This window comes from Trachypithecus francoisi, unplaced genomic scaffold (assembly GCF_009764315.1).
Source record: "Trachypithecus francoisi isolate TF-2019V2 unplaced genomic scaffold, Tfra_2.0 Lachesis_group12, whole genome shotgun sequence".
NCBI classification, from domain to species: Eukaryota; Metazoa; Chordata; class Mammalia; order Primates; family Cercopithecidae; genus Trachypithecus; species Trachypithecus francoisi.
Genome location: NW_022681457.1, coordinates 97,660,049 through 97,675,136, shown reverse-complemented (window position 1 = coordinate 97,675,136; position 15,088 = coordinate 97,660,049). Strand labels below are relative to the sequence as shown.

The 15,088-nt window shown below is 46.7% G+C and overlaps 1 protein-coding gene across 1 annotated transcript in view; it reads right to left on the bottom strand.

Annotated features, from left to right (window-relative positions):
* Window positions 1–9,585, bottom strand: part of SLC9A1 (solute carrier family 9 member A1) — a 77,383-nt gene extending 67,798 nt beyond the window's left edge. Inside the window, exon 1 of the mRNA XM_033227606.1 lies at window positions 9,424–9,585. The gene's annotated coding sequence lies outside the window, so the exon portion shown is untranslated. The remainder of the gene's footprint in view (window positions 1–9,423) is intronic.
* Between the last annotated feature and the right edge of the window lie 5,503 nt (window positions 9,586–15,088).

The following is a 15,088-nucleotide window of genomic DNA, read 5'->3' as shown; positions in this document are numbered from 1 at the left end:
ATTCCAGCCACCTGGGAAATGACAAAGGAGACTTCAGAGAAGGGCAGGGGACTTGTGTCATCTGGGAGCAGATGAAAGGAGAACATCAGCTATAATGAAAGTAACCAAAGAGCATTTAGAGCAAGGATCAGAATAATAACAATAATGCATCACAATTGTTCAGCCCTTTAGAGTTCACAACCAAGTGCCCCAGGTTTATCAATGATCCAAATGCTAGGCTGAGTGTGGTGGCTCGTGCCTGTAATCCCAGCACTTTCGGAGGCCGAGGCGGGTGGATCACCTGAGGTCAGGAGTTCGTGACCAGCCTGGCCAACACGGCAAAACCCCGTCTCTGCTAAAAATGCAAAAAATTAGCTGGGTGTGGTGGCACGTGCCTGTAGTCCCAACTACTTGGGAGGCTGAGGCACGAGAATCACTTGAACCCGGGAGGCAGAGGTTGCAGTGAGCCGAGATCACACCACTGCACTCTAGCCTGGGTGACAGAGTGAAAACCTGTCTCAGAAAAAAACAGTACCTATTATTCTTATTTTATTTTATTTTATTTTATTTTATTTTTTTGAGACAGAGTTTCACTCTTGTCACCCAGAGTGGAGTGCAGTGATGATCTCGGCTCACTTGCAAACTCCACCTCGCGGTTCAAGTGATTCTCCTGCCTCAGCCTCCCGAGTACCTGGGATTACAAGCACCAGCCACCACACCCAGCTAATTTTTGTATTTTTAGTAGAAACGGGGTTTCGCTGTGTTGACCAGGCTGGTCACGAACTCCTGACTTCCACCTGCCTCGTAATCCACCTGCCTCGGCCTCCCAAAGTGCTAGGATTACAGGCTTGAGTCATTGCACCCGGCCAAAGAGTAGCTATTATTCTCATTCCCATTTTACAGGTGAAAAGACAAAGGCCAAGAGACATAAAGCTATTTGCCCAAAGTCACACATCTATTAAGATGCAGATCCGGCCAGGCGCGGTGGTTCAAGCCTGTAATCCCAGCACTTTGGGAGGCTGAGACGGGCGGATCACGAGGTCAGGAGATCGAGACCATCCTGGCTAATACGGTGAAACCCTGTCTCTACTAAAAAATACAAAAAACTAGCCAGGCAAGGTGGCGGGCACCTGTAGTCCCAGCTATTCGGGAGGCTGAGGCAGGAGAATGGCGTGAACCCGGGAGGCGGAGCTTGCAGTGAGCTGAGATCTGGCCACAGCACTCCAGCCTGGGTGATAGAGCGAGACTCTGTCTCAAAAAAAAAAAAAAAAAAGATGCAGATCCATACCTGGCACAGTGGCTCACACCTGTAATCCCAGCACTTTGGGAGGCCGCACCGGGCAGATCATTTGAAGTCAGAGGTTCAAGACCAGCCTGGGCAACGTGATGAAACCCCATCTCTACTGAAAATACAAAAATTAGCTGGGTGTGGTGGCAGACACCTGTAATCCCAGCTACTCAGGAGGTTGAGGCAGGAGAATCACTTGAACCTGGGAGGCAGAGGTTGCAGTGAGTCAATAAAATTAAATTAAAATTTAAAAAAAGAAGCAGATCCAGGACTTAAGTCAGGTTTCTAACACCTAAATCCAGCACTCTTTTAAAACATCACAGGTTCAGTGTAGAAAGAAAAAAAGAGGGAAAGGATGGGGCTGGTGGAGTGACTTTCCACAGGTGCCCTGGAGCCAGAAGCCCAAGACCTACTGTTCTTCCCAGTCTTGAAGGCAACGTTCACTGGTGTGCTCCCCACTCTCTTATTCTCCCTCACTCAGGCCTCAGCGAGTCTTTGGGTGCCAGTCTGGGACGTGGTAGATCCCAGGACAACCAGGAAATGCCAGCCCTGAGATCCTCTACGGCGTGGAGAAGGTTATAACAACAGGACAATATCAGGAAACTGGCCTTGGGAGAAACCACATGGGAGAACCGATGGCCAAGGCCCAGCCTGGCCAGGCAGTGTAGAATAATGAATAGTTAAATGCTGGGGCTGCCGAACGTGGGTAGCCACATTGTCTCGGTTCAGTGTTCCAGCACCACTGCTCACTAGTCATGAGAACCTGGGCAAATCAGTGCCTATTCTGCGGCTTCTTCCTGCATAAGGAGGGACAACAATAGTGTCAACCTCATGGGGCTCTCATGAAGATATCAGCCAATGTATGTGAAGCATTTAGCACCGCCCGCAGCAAGTACCACGTATATTTACCATCATTCTATTTTTTTTTTTTTTTTTTGAGACGGAGTCTCGCTGTGTCACCCAGGCTGGAGTGCAGTGGCCGGATCTCAGCTCACTGCAAGCTCCGCCTCCCGGGTTCATGCCATTCTCCTGCCTCAGCCTCCCAGGTAGCTGGGACTACAGGCACCGCCACCTCGCACAGCTAGTTTTTTGTAGTTTTTAGTAGAGACGGGGTTTCACCGTGTTAGCCAGGATGGTCTCGATCTCCTGACCTCGTGATCTGCCCGTCTCGGCCTCCCAAAGTGCTGGGATTACAGGCTTGAGCCACCGCGCCCGGCCCATCATTCTATTTTTTTACACGCACCGAGGACCTCAAGAGTAGACTTTTGATGTTGGGAACCACATGAAGTTATGCCTCCAGTCACAGAGAAAATTGACAGGCTGGAAACAGACCCTCACATCTGTGAGATGGGTCCCACCCTCAGACCACTACCTGCAGCATGATATGAATTTAATATTTGTAAATAAATCACATTGCTATGTATTTTCTTTTTTTTTTTTTTGAGACGGAGTCTTGCTCTGTCGCCCAGGCTGGAGTGCAGTGGCCGGATCTCAGCTCACTGCAAGCTCCGCCTCCCGGGTTCACGCCATTCTCCTGCCTCATCCTCCCGAGTAGCTGGGACTACAGGCGCCCGCCACCTCGCCCAGCTAGTTTTTTTGTATTTTTTAGTAGAGACGGGGTTTCACCATGTTAGCCAGGATGGTCTCGATCTCCTGACCTCGTGATCCGCCCGTCTCGGCCTCCCAAAGTGCTGGGATTACAGGCTTGAGCCACCGCGCCCGGCCTTTTTTTTTTTTTTGAGACAGAGTCTCGCTCTGTCGCCCAGGCTGGAGTGCAGTGGCACGATCTCGGCTCCCTGCAAGTTCCGCCTCCCGGGTTTACGCCATTCTCCTGCCTCAGCCTCCTGAGTAGCTGGGACTACAGTCGCCTGCCACCACGCCCAGCTAATTTTTTGTATTTTTAGTAGAGACGGGGTTTCACCGTGTTAGCCAGGATGGTCTCAATCTCCTGACCTCATGATCCGCCCACCTCGGCCTTAAAAGCCTTGTCTTCTTAAAGACAATCAATTCAAATACATAGCAATATTTGTAACCATGTTTTGTTTTTGTTTTGTTTTGTTTTGTTTTTTTGAGACAGAGTTTCACTCTTGTTGCCCAGTCTGGAGTGCAATGGCGCAATCTCAGCTCACTACAACCTCTGCCTCCTGGATTCAAGCGATTCTGCTGCTTCAGCCTCCCGAGTAGCTGGGATTACAGGCACCTGCCACCATGCCCGGCTAATTTTTTGTATTATTAGTAGAAATAGCGTTTCACCATGTTGGCCAGGCTGGTCTCAAACTCTTGACCTCAGGTGATCCACCTGCCTCAGCCTCCAAAAGTGCTGGGATTACAGTCATGAGCCACCACGCCTGGCCAAGTCCTCATGTTTTAACCATTCCAGGCCCACACTGCTTTTGACTCAGAGAGGCCAGGTCTCTACAGACCCTTCCCCTGCAGATCCAGGACAGCCTCAGGAAGCCTAGGCCCTGGGTGGCATCTCCCACTGCTTAAGCCTTGTCTGCTCCCCAATCCCCTCCTTGAATCCTTTCACTAAAAGTGCTTGGAGTTTTATGACACATAATGCATGGCCCTAGGAAAGAATCTGCTCAGCCCCTATTAGCTGCGCATTATGAGCAAGTCACACCTTGTTTCTGTCTCTCGGTGTGTTCATGTATATGAAAGGTGGGTGAAGTCACATTACTTGCTTTGTAAGTTTTATTGTAAGGATGAAAAGGCCAATGTATGTCAAACATAGTTCCTGGTACACAGTCAGTGCTCAGTGACTGGGTTCATTTCCTTTCTTTTTCTTTTTCTTTTTCTTTTTTTTTTTCCCCAGGCTAAAGTGCAATGGTGCAATCATAGCTCACTGCCACCTCAAACTCCTGGGTTCAATTGATCCTCCAGGCTCACCTTCCCGAGCAGCTTGGACTACAGGCACATGCCGCCACACCTGGCTAATTTTAAAAAATATTTTTGGTAGGAATAGGGTCTTACTATGTTGCCCAGGCTGGTCTCAAACCCCTGGCCTTGATTGATTTTCTTGCCTCGACCTCCCAAAGTGTTGGGATTACAAGGGTAAGTCATTGTTCTCAGCCACTCCTTCTTTCGTCATAATGTCACAGCCCAGCAAAGCCTTCTTCTGCTCTCTCTGGCACTCATACACTGGTAGACACACTTCTGCCTTAGGGCCTTTGCACTCACTATTCCTTCTGCCCGGAACACTGTTCCCCAGATATCCACACAGCTGGTTACCTGACTTCCTTCAAGCCTTTCTGCGAATCTCACTTCCTGACATGGCCTACTGCATTATAATCCTATATAATAGTGATGCTTCCCCTGCCCCTGGCCACCACCACTACCACCCAGCCCCTTCCCCTGCTTCTTTTTTTTTTTTTTTCTGGTGTAGCACTTTTCACCTTTTCACATATGGTATAATTCTCCTATTTATTACTTTTATTCTTTTTTGCCTGTTGTGTTCAAGCGATTCTCCTTCTTCAGCCTCCTGAGTAGCTAGGGTTACAGGCATGTGCCACCATGCCCAGCTAATTTTTTTTTTTTTTTTTTGAAACAGTTTTGCTCTTGTTGCCCAGGCTAGAGTGCAAAGATGCAATCTTGGCTCACTGCAACCTCCGCCTCCTGGGTTCAAGCAATTCTCCCACCTCAGTCTCCCTAGTAGCTGGGATTATAGGCACCTGCCACCATACCCAGCTAATTTTTTTTTTTTTTTTTTTTTTTTTAGTAGAGACAGGGTTTCACCATGTTGGCCAGGCTGGTCTCAAACTCTTGACCTCAGGCAATCCACCTGCCTCGGCCTCCCAAAGTGCTGGGATTACAGGCACGAGCCACTGCACCCTGTCTAATATTTGTATTTTTAGTAGAGACGGGGTTTCACCATGTTGGTCAGGCTGGTCTCGAACTCCTGACCTCGTGATCTGCCCGCCTCGGCCTCCCAAAGTGCTGGAATTACAGGTGTGAGCCACTGCGCCCAGCCTATTACCTTTATTTTTTACTGCATTTTTCTCCCTTCAGGATGTGAGCTCAGCTAGGGCAGGGACCATGTCTATCTCATCCATCACTGTTTCTCCACCATATAGAACAATGCCCAGTGCATATTGGTACTCAATAAATATTTGCTGAGTGAATGAATCACAGGATGCGTTATCCATGAGAAAACCAAGGCTCCCAGAGGAGAATTGCTTGTCTGAGGCCATAGAGCTGGGAAGAAGAGGAGCCAGGTTTGGATGCAGGTCTGCCTAACTGTGCAGTTCTCCAGGCCAATAGCTACCATGAAAAAGCATGTACACCCTGGGTAACTAGAAGAGAGTTCGGAGGTTGGTAAGAAGTTGGAACTTAGGATCCAGCAAATTGCCTTTAAGCTAAGTTCATAATTTTGCAATACACATTTAGTGAGTTCCTACTATGTGCAACTCCCTGTGCTTTCTGCTGGAGGAAAATCAATAATGGATTTGATAAACACATATCGGCAAACTTGACACCCTGATGTTCACTGACTGGATGTCCCACAGGCACCTCCATCGACTTCACCCACCATCTTCCACTAAACTCGCCCCCTTTCTACACTGTCAGAATCGTGTGTGTGTGTGTGTGTGTGTGTGTGTGTGTGTCCGTGCTGGAAAAGTTAGGATTTATCAGATCTGAGGGAACGGGTCCAGGATTGACTTTTTTTTTGTTTTTAGAGGGAGTTTTGCTCTTGTCTCCCAGCTGCAGTGATGCAATCTCAGCTCACTGCAACTTCTGCCTCTTGGGTTCAAGGGATTCTCCTGTCTCAGCCTCCTGCATAGCTGGGATTACAACAGGCACGTGCCATCACATCCAGCTAATTTTTTTGTATTTTTAGTAGAGATAGGGTTTCACCATGTTGGTCAGGCTGGTCTTAAACTTCCGACCTCAGGTGATCCATCCATCTCAGCCTCCCAAAGTGCTGGGATTACAGGCGTGAGCCACCACCCTCGGCCTACGCAGCTTTCGGGAAGAATTGTCTGAGCCATGGTCATCCCCGGTTTAGACAGGCACACACCCCATGCCAGCATGGCACTCAAAATCCTGCACACAATTTGGCCCACAAACCTTTTTTTTCCCCTAATTATTTATAAGAAACTTTAAAAGTATAAAGGTAATATAGCAAACATCCAAATTCAGAATTATCAGCTGTAACAGTTTACTTTCAATAATATATTTTGTATATATTATGTATATTTCGGCTAAATAATATATTATGTATATTTTGGCTAGACACAGTAGTTCACTCCAGTAATCCCAGTACCTTAGAAGGCTGAGGTGGGAGGATCGCTTGAGGCCAGGAGTTCGAGACCAGCCTAGGCAACATAGGGAGACTCTGTGTCTACAAAATAATTTACGTATTTATTTGGTGGTGGTGGTGGTGGTGGCGGCGGTGTTTTGAGAAGGTCTCACTGTCACCCAGACTAGAGTGTAGTAGTGTAATTATAGCTCACTGTTGCCTCAAACTCCTGGGCTCCAGCCATCCTCCCACCTCAGCTTCCTGAGTAACTAAGACTACAGGTGCGTGCCACCATGCCCAGCTAATTTTCTTATTTTAAGTAAAGACGAGATCTTGCTATGTTGCCCAGGCTGATCTTAAGCTCCTGCACTCAAGCAATCCTCCTGCCTCAGCCTCCCAAAGTGTTGAGATTACAGGCATGAGCCACTGTGCCTGGCAAAATAATTTCAAAATTAGCCAGGCATGGCGGTATGCACCTGTAGTCTCTACTACTGGGGAGACTGAGGCGGGAGGATCACTTGAGCCCAGAAGTTCAAGGTTACAGTGAGCTATGATCATGCCACTGCACTTCAGTTTGGGCAACATAGCAGGACTCTGTCTCTTAAAAAACTGGCCAGGTGCTGTGACTGACACCTGTAATCCTAGCACTTTGGGAGGCTGAGGCAAACAGATCACTTGAGGTCAGGAGTTCAAGACCAGCCTGGCCAACATGCTGAAACTCTGTCTCTACTAAAAATACAAAAATTAGCCGGGCGTGGTGGTGCTTGCCTGTAGTCCCAGCTACTCGGGAGGCTGAGACATGAGAATTGTTTGAACCTGGGAGGTGGAGGTTGCAGTGAGCTGAGATCGCGCCACTGCACTCAAGCCTGGGTGACAGAGTGAGACTCCATCTCAAAAAAACAAAACGAAAACAAACAAAAAACTCCTGTGTGTGTGTGTGTGTGTGTGTGCTTTTAATGTGTTTTACAGATATCTGTAAAATTTTTATCAAATTTTAAAGTATTTTAAACTATCAATGACACTCTTCTCCCTTCCTGATGCCCCAGGCAACGTCTAACATAAGTATAATGTGTTATTTTAATACTGTAACACACATCTCATCTCTTCTTCCCGCACCCACTCCCAGCACTGCGAAATGCTTAAGAGAGTTGTCTACATTGCCCGTATTGTTTTTCTCTCCCATTGTCTCCAGCTGGTCCAGGTGGGCTTGCCCTCTCATATGCTGTCCCTAACCTGCTCTTGGCCAGGTGCGGTGGCCCATGCCGGTAATTCCAGCACTTTGGGACACTGAAGTGGGAAGATCGCTTGAGCTCAGGAGTTTGAGACCAGCCTAGGCAAATCGGGAGACCCCTATCTCTAAAAAAAAAATATATGTGTGTGTGTATATATGTATACATATGTATATGTGTGTATATGTGTATGCATATGTATATATGTATATATGCCTATATGTGTATATATACATATGTATATGTGCATATATGTGTATATGTGTGTATATACGTATATTATATACACACATATACACATATATAATATACGTATATACACATATAATAAAACGTATATTCCTAGCACTTTGGGAGGCTAAGGGAAACAGTTTATATATATATAAACTTATATATTATATGTGTGTATATACATATATTATATGTTATATATACATATATATGTGTGTGTGTGTATATATGTATAAATAAAAATAAATAAAATAGGCCAGGTGCAGTGGCTCATGCCTGTAATCCCAGCACTTTGCAAGGCCAAGGTGGGCGGATCACTGAAGTCAGGAGTGAGAGACCAGCCTGGTCAACATGGTGAAACCCCATCTCTACTAAAAATACAAAAATTAGCCAGATATGGTGGCATGCACCTGTAATCCCACCTACTGTGGAGTCTGAGGCATGAGAATCGCTTGAACCCGGGAGGCAGAGGTTGCAGTGAACCGAGATCGTGCCACTGCACTCCAGCCTGGGTGACAGAGCAAGACTCTGTCTCAATAAATAAATAAATTAATTAAATAACTGTCCTTCTCAGTGTTGCCAGTGACCCTCCATGTTGTTCAATCACATGGTCATTTCTCGATCCTCATCTTTCTTTCCCCATCAGCATACTTCAACACATATAATCACTTGCTCCTTCTGAAAACACTTTCTTCAATTACCTTATGAGACCCTGCAACCTCCTGGCTTTCCTCCCACCTCATTGGCTATTCAATCTCAATTTCCCCTTGTTGACTCTTCCTCCTTCTCTCCTATTTCCCCCTCTGCCACAACCTCTAAATACTGAGGGCACCAGGGCTTGGTTCTTGCCTTTTCACTGCTCTATCTACATTCTTTTCTCTGATGACCTCATCTTTTCTCATGATTTCAAGCCCCATCTATATGAGGACAACTCATAGATTTCTATCTTTAGCCCAGTTCCCTACTGTAAACTCCATACTCCTGCATCCAACTGAACATTCAACATTTTTTTTTTTTTTTTTTTTTGAGACGGAGTCTCGCTCTGTCGCCCAGGCTGGAGTGCAGTGGCCGGATCTCAGCTCACTGCAAGCTCCGCCTTCCGGGTTCCCGCCATTCTCCTGCCTCAGCCTACCAAGTAGCTGGGACTACAGGCGCCCGCCAACGCGCCCGGCTAGTTTTTGTATTTTTTTAGTAGAGACGGGGTTTCACCGTGTTAGCCAGGATGGTCTCGATCTCCTGACCTCGTGATCCGCCCGTCTCGGCCTCCCAAAGTGCTAGGATTACAGGCTTGAGCCACCGCGCCCGGCCACATTCAACATTTTTACGTGGTTGTGCAACAGGCATCTTAAACTCAGCATTTCCAAAACTGAACTCCAGACCTTTCCACCCTCTCCCCAAACCTGCTTCTCCCACTGTCTTCCCCATCCAAGAGATAGCCTCTCCATCTTCCCACTTACTCTGGCCAAAATCTTGAGTCATCCTTGGCTCCTTTCTGTCATATCAATCCTCCACAAACAGTGTCAATTCAATCTTCAACATATATCCAGAATCCATCTATTTCTTACCACCTCCATTACCCACTCTGGTCGTAGCAGTGCCATTTCCTCCGCCCAGATTATTGTTTCAACAAAGCAGCCAGAAGGATCCCTTTAAAAGCCTAAGTCAGATGGTGTCATCCCCTGCCAGACCCCGGCCTCGGGGTCCTTATTATGACCTACAAAGCCCCACCCAGTCTACTCCCACCTCTCTCTCTAGCCTCCTCTCCTTTATTCCTTTGTCTTCCCTTTTCTCTCTGCATTAGCCACCCTGGCTTCCTTGCTATTTATTCCTTAAATACTCCAGGTTTATCCCTATCAGAGCCTTTGAGCTTACTGCTACCCCCGGATAGCTACATGGTTTCCTCCTTCACTTCCTTGTGATCTTTGCACAAATGTCTCTCAGTAAGGCATTCCCTGACCAGTCTCTCTCTTTCTCTCTCTCTCTTTCTCTCTCTCTCTCTCTCTCTCTCTCTATATATATATATAGTCTATATATACATAGTCTATATATATATAGTCTATATATATAGTCTATATATACGTATAAGTCCATATATATATATATATTTTTTCTTTTTAGATGGAATCTCGTTCTGTAGCCTAGGTTGGAGTGCAGTGGCATGATCTTGGGTCACTGCAACCTCCACCACCTGGGTTCAAGCAATTCTCCTGCCTCAGCCTCCCGAGTAGCCAGGATTATAGGCGTGCACCACCATGTCCGGGTAATTTTTGTATTTTTAGTAGAGACGGGGGTTTCACCATGTTGGCCAGGCTGGTCTCAAACTCCTGACATCAGGTGATCCACCCGCCTCAGCCTCCCAAAGTGGTGGGATTACAGGCGTGAGCCAATGTGCTCGGGTGTACTATATTTTTCTATTGCCTGTGTTGACCCACTAGACTGTAAGCTCCTCAACGGCAGAAATTTGAGGCAGTAGAGCATAATGATTAATAGGGCTGACTTGGATCCAAACTGTCTGGATTCGATTGCTGTCTCTACCACTATCATTTCTTTTCTTTTCTTTTCTTTTTTGAGACAGGGTCTTACTCTCTTACCCAGGCTGGGCAGTGGCACAATCATGGCTCAGTGCAGCCTTGACCTCCTGGGCTCAAGCAATCCTCCTGCCTCAGCCACCCGAGTAGCAGGCCTGGATAATTTTGTAGTTTTAGTGGAAACAGGGTTTCACCACGTTGGCCAGGCTGGTCTCGAACTCCTGACCTCAGGTGATCCACCTGCCTCGGCCTCCCAAAGTGTTGGGATTACAGGTGTGAGCCACCACACCCAGCCTTAATGTTTTATTTTTTGTAGAGGTGAGACCTTGCTGTGTTGCCCAGGCTGGCATAAAACTCCTGAGCTCAAGCAATCCTCCTTCCTCGACCTCCCAAAGTGCTGAAATTACAGGCGTGAGCCACTGTCCCCAGCCTCTACCACTGTCTAGTCATGTGACCTTTGGCAAGTTATTTAATTTCACTGCACCCCAGTGTCTTCATCTAAAAGATGAGGCAGGGGGATTGGGCGCAGTGGCTCACGTCTGTAATCTTAGCACTTTGGGAGGCTGAGGCAGGAGGAATGCTTGAGCTCAGAAGTTCAAGACCAGCCTGGGCAACATGGTGAAACCCCATCTCTACTAAAATACCAAAAAAAAAAAAAAAAATTAGCCGGGTGTGGTGGTGGGTGCATGTAGTCCCAGCTATTTGGGAGGCTGAGGCAGGAGAATTGCTTGAACCTTGGAGGCAGAGGTTGCAGTGAGCCAAGATCGTGCCACTACACTCCAGCCTGGGTGACAGAGCAAGACTCTGTCTCTAAAAAAAGGGGGGTGGATAATAGTAGAACCTATATGGTAAGGATATTGTAAAGATTAAATGAGTTAATGCATGTAAACTCTTTGGAATTGTATCTACATAAGTGTTTGCTGCAATTATTATTATTTATGAATGGCTGGGCGCAGTGGTTCATGTCTGTAATCCCAGCATTTTGGGAAGCCAAAGCAGGAAGATTGCTTGGACTCAGGAGTTCAAGACCAGCCTGGGCAACATGGTGAAACCCTATCTCTACTAAAAATAGAAAAAATTAGCCAAGTGTGGTGGCGCACACCTGTGATCCCAGGTACTCGGGAGGCTGGGGTGGAAAGATTGCTTGAGCCTGGGAGGTAGAGTTTTCAGTGAGTCAAGATCATGCCACTGCACTCCAGCCTAGGCAACAGAATGAGACTCTGTCTAAAAAAAAAAAAAAAAAAAAAAAGGCTCCTGGTAAGTCCTATATAAGTGTTCACTGCTGTATCCCCACCTGACAATAGCACTTAGAACATAATAAGACATTCAGGAAAAAATTTGTGAGATGAATTAATTAAGACATGTGCATACATAAACAATGGTATTTTTGTGTGCCCTTAAAATTTATGTCAATAGCATTATATCATATATGTTCTTCTTCATCTTTACTTTTTAACACATTATAACATCAAGCCATGCTGATACATATAAATCTCATCGTGTCCTTTTAACTGTTTTAAATATTCCATATATTAATATACGTCAATTTTTATATGCTTTTTTTTTTTGAGAGAGGGTCTCCCTCTGGCACCCAGACTGGAGTGCAGTGGCACAATCTTGGCTCACTGCAACCTCTGTCTCCCAGGTTCAAGCAATTCTCGTGTCTCAGCCTCCTGAGTAGCTGGGATTGCAGGAGTGTGCCACCACACCAGGCTAATTTTTGTATTTTTAGTAGAGATGAGGTTTTGCCATGTTGGCCAGGCTGATCTCGAACTCCTGACCTCAGGTGATCCACCCACCTTGGCCTCTCAAAGTGCTGGAATTACAGATGTGAGCCACCAAGCCCGGCCTCTGTTCTCCTGTTAATAGCCGTTCAGGTTGTTCCAATTTTATGTTATTATGAACAATATTGTATCAAACATCCTTGTACATCTCTCTCTCTCTCTCTCTCTTTTTTTTTTTTTTTTTTTGAGATGGAGTCTCGCTCTGTCACCCATACTGGAGTGCAATGGTGTGATCTTGGCTCACTGCAATCTTTGCCTCCCGGGTTCAAGAGATTCTCCTGCCTCAGCCTCCTGAGTAGCTGAGATTACAGGCGCTCACCACCAAGCCGGCTAATTTTTGTATTTTTAGTAGAGATGGGGTTTCACCATGTTGGCCAGGCTGGCCTTGAACTCCTGACCTCAGGTGATTCACCCACCTCAGCCTCCCAAAGTGCTGGGATTACAGGCAGGAGCCACCACACCCCGCCCCAAATCTTTATTAAAGCTCATATTGCACTCTATTAATTGTCATTTGTTTAATCGCATGCCTGTTGCTCCCACTACTTTGTTATTACTTGAGAAGAGGGGCCCTATTCGGTTCGTCTTTAACCAAGCACTGAGCTTGGTGCACTCAGTGTTTACTGAACGAATGAATGAGGAAATGAATGAATGAGGCTATTGTCTGGATCAGTGGTCCTTGGATGTTTTTCTCTTGTGCCCCCTAAAATAATGTTTTATATTTATTTTATTTTATTATTTTGTTTATTTTTTGAGACAGGGTCTTGCTCTGTCACCCAGACTGAAGTGCAGTGGTGCGATCTCAGCTCCCTCGACTTCCCGGGCTCAAGTGATCCTTCCACCTCAATCTCCTAAGCAGCTGAGACTATAGGTGCATGCTACCACGCCTGCCTAATTTTTGCATTTTTGGCAGAGACAAGGTTTCACCATGTTGCCCAGGTTGGTCTGAAACTCCCGAGCTCAAGTGATGCACCCGCCTCGGCCTCCCAAAGTGCTGGGATTATAGGCATGAACCACTACACCTGGCTTAAAATAATTTTTTAAAACTTTGCACCCCCTCTTTGTGAGGATTCTAACAGGAAACAAACGGCACAATCAACACAATTCAAGGAGGTTGTATACACAAAATGACTAATTTGGATGTGTGGTCAGGGTGTAGGGAAATCACAGGAGATAGGGCAGGAAGCTAGGACTGGTAGCAGCCAGGCTGTTACCACCCTAGGCCTGAAGGGGCAAATCCTCTGTCTTAAAAGGAACACTACTAACTTTCTGTCCAGGGACAGGACCAGCTTCACTGGGCCTCACAGGGCAGGAACCAGAGGGATACATCCTGGCCTCACTCCTTTCCCTCTCTCGGATTTCCTGCCAGGACTCCCTAGTGGCCAAACCAAAGCAGAACCCAAGACCAGAGGGCACAGGAGCCACTGATACCCTCCGTCCAAATAAGTCAACCAGGGAGAGGCAGGGTGGAGGACAGAGCCTGGATCTGCAGGGATACCACTAAACTGTTCACCTTAAACACAAATCATTGCCAAGGCTATACTTCCTAGCATATTGGAAATTAATTATTATTATTTAATTATTTATTAATTAATTAATAATCAATATTTTATTTCTCTTATTTATTTATTTATTTAAGATGGAGTCTCACTCTGTTGCCCAGGCTGGAGTGAAGTGGCACGATCTCGGTTCACTGCAACCGATGCCTCCTGGATTCAAGCAATTCTCCTCCCTCAGCTTCCCAAGTAGCTGGGATTACAGGCGCCTGCCACCATGCCTGGCTAATTTTTGTATTTTTGGTAGAGACAGGGTTTCACGATGTTGGCCAGGCTGATCTCAGATTCCTGACCTCAGGTGATCCACCTGCCTCAGCCTCCCAAAGTGTTGGTATTACAGGCGTGAGCCGCCGTGCCTGGTTCAAGCAATCCTCCCACCTCAGCCTCCTGAGTAGCTAGGATTACAGTTGTGTGGCACCATATCTGGCTATGTTTTTCGTATTTTTAGTACAGACTAGTTTTCATCATGTTGACCAGGCTGGTCTCGAACTCCTGACCTCAAGTAATCCACCTGCTTAGCCTCCCAAAGTACTGGGATTATAGGCGTGAGCCACCGCACCTGGCCACAGTAATGTCACTTAATTAGTTGAATTCCTTCTGGGTTACAAGCCAAAAATCACATAGTGACCTATCATCGAAACTTATTTTTAATGACAACAGAATTAGAACCTCCTTTGCCTTTGTTGAAAGCAAAGATCTGGCAATTGCCAGGTATGCAAAGCTCCTTGTTATTTGGTTAATAGAGCCCTTCATCTTTGATTGGTGCCCCTGGAGGTTTTCATTCCCTCTCCAGTCCCCAACCCCCAGTGCTGTAGGGTAAAATTCCTTTGCAAAGTGTGAGGAGGGAGGTGGGAAAGAAGCAGCACCTGGATGTCAGTGCCAGTTCTCCTGAAGATGGATCATAGGAAAGAAAACCAATGGAGGTTGGGGACCTGGATGTCAATTTCCTAGAAACGCAGGAAACTAATGCAAAAGTGAGACCTGGCCAGGCAGGGTGACTCAGGCCTGTAAACCCAGGAATTTGGGAGGCCGAGGTAGGAGGATCCCTTAAGCCCAGGAGTTGGAGATCAGCCTGGGCAACATAGTGAGACCCCTGGGAATAGGGGAGCTGAAGATCACTTGCACCTGGGAGGTTGAGGCTGCAGTAAGCTAGGATCACACCACGGCACTCCAGCCTGGGCAATAAAGTGTGACCCTGACTTAAAAAAAAGGAGAGAGAGTCCTTTTGCGGGTGTCAACCAGCTCTTAGAGGATGCC